The following is a 1,983-nucleotide window of genomic DNA, read 5'->3' as shown; positions in this document are numbered from 1 at the left end:
TATTTTTATTATAATTCAATTACAAGTGGGAGAGATCCTGCCCTTGCTTAATAGTAGCAAAATAAATTAATACTTTATATGCATTTATCTCTTTGGATATAGATGTTGTCTTTATATTCTGTACCTTTATTCCTTAGATTCTCATAGAGAAAATGTGTCAATATTCAAAATAAGTTTGTATCTAATTGCTGGAGTTGTATTACCAACAATCTGGTTGCATTGACATTTAAAAGCCAGCATTTATTTTATTCATTTATTACTCATTTACCCATTTGTGGTTTGGTTGGCTTTTAGTTGATATAGAGTGGGCGTGTATGGGCTCAGCTCTAGAATACAGATAAAGTTCATATCTTGTTTTTATATTTTATTCTCTGAACAGTGGGATACTTGGTACATAACCTCATAACAGTGATTAGTATTTCTCAGCATGGCTAGCAGAAATGTACTTTTTGATGCCTGAACTCAGAATTCATAAACTGTTACTTTCCAGATCATATAATATTATCAAAACAAGTCACAAGGCCAACCTTTTTAATTGTCTAAAAATAATACTCTTCTCATAGTAGTCAGAAGGAAAAAAATGTAGATTCCCCAAAACTAATCTAACCTACAATAACAGCTATAGGAAGACGGGCAGAAGAAAGTAGTGCACCTGCAGTTAGGACACCCGTAGGAGTTATGGAAATCCCAGAAGCCAGAATATAAAATACCCCCATACTTTGTAGTCACATGGTTCCTCACATGATCTCAATATTGTCAGATATGAGTTTCTTAGTATTTTAACTAAATAAATAAACAAATTAATATTATTTCTTGATGCAAACATTTTTCTTAAATTTAAAGTACAAATTACCAATATAATTTATCAAATTTTGAGGACAAATCACCAAATTAATTGATCTGGAGATTAAGTCTGAATAAGAAATTAGTTGATCAAAGCCAATATTTCAAAATAAATGTAATCAGACTTCCAGGGATAGTCTTGGAAAATGGTGACTTCTGTGTATGTAGTTAAATCTCATTCATCTCAATTGCTACTTTCTGATGTAAAATGACTACAACACGCAACATCATAGTGATTAAAAAGTTTGTCTAAACTTCTTTACCCGTCACAGATATTCAGCATAAATAACAAAAAGAGAAATAATAAACAAGGTATTGGAGATGGAGAATCTCCTTGAGACCATGAGAAGACTGATATTTTGTGATGAACAGAGGCAAATTTATCGACATTGCTGGTTTTCACACCAACTTCTTATCTTTGTCCAAATATTACATTCCCAATAGACACAGATGGAATTTCAGTTCCCTCTCACAGATGATATGTTCAATTCCTCTTACTTTGTTCAAAACGTTTTCATACATCATTTATTATCACCTCACATTATATATTTTACTTTCCTTCTGACATGCACCACAAATATTTATTCTATCACAGTTCTGGCAGCTTGAAGTCTGAAATAAAGGTGTCAACAAGGTTATGTTCACTTTGAAGACTCTAGGGGAGACCCTGTGCCCTGCATTTCTCTTCATTTTGGGTGTAGCCCTGAGTCCTAGGCATTCATTGGCCTAAGGGGATATTACTCCAATCCTGGCCTCCTTCACCTCACTGTTCTCCCTGTGTGTCTCCGTCTCTGTGTCCAATGTCCCTCTTCTTATACATTTCATCTGTATTAATTAAGGCCCATCCTACACCAGTATGAGCTCATCTTAACTTGGTTACATTTGCAAAGGCCCTATTCCCAAGTAAGGTCACATTCACCGGCTCTAGTAGACATTAATTTGGGTTTTGAAAGGGTGTGGGCACATTATACTAGAAAGGACTAAAAATAGCAGGTAATGTCCAAGTCTTTTGTTTGGGTATCATTGTAACTACAAACAGAATTTGGTTTGGTGTTTGTGAAAACTCAATTTCAACCATATGTATGAAAGCTTGGTAGAAGAGAGGGGGTGATATGTCCTACCATAAAATCAGAAGAAACA

This window comes from Myotis brandtii, unplaced genomic scaffold, assembly GCF_000412655.1.
Source record: "Myotis brandtii unplaced genomic scaffold, ASM41265v1 scaffold6480, whole genome shotgun sequence".
In the NCBI taxonomy this organism is placed as follows: Eukaryota; Metazoa; Chordata; class Mammalia; order Chiroptera; family Vespertilionidae; genus Myotis; species Myotis brandtii.
Note: the sequence above shows the minus strand (reverse complement) of the source record.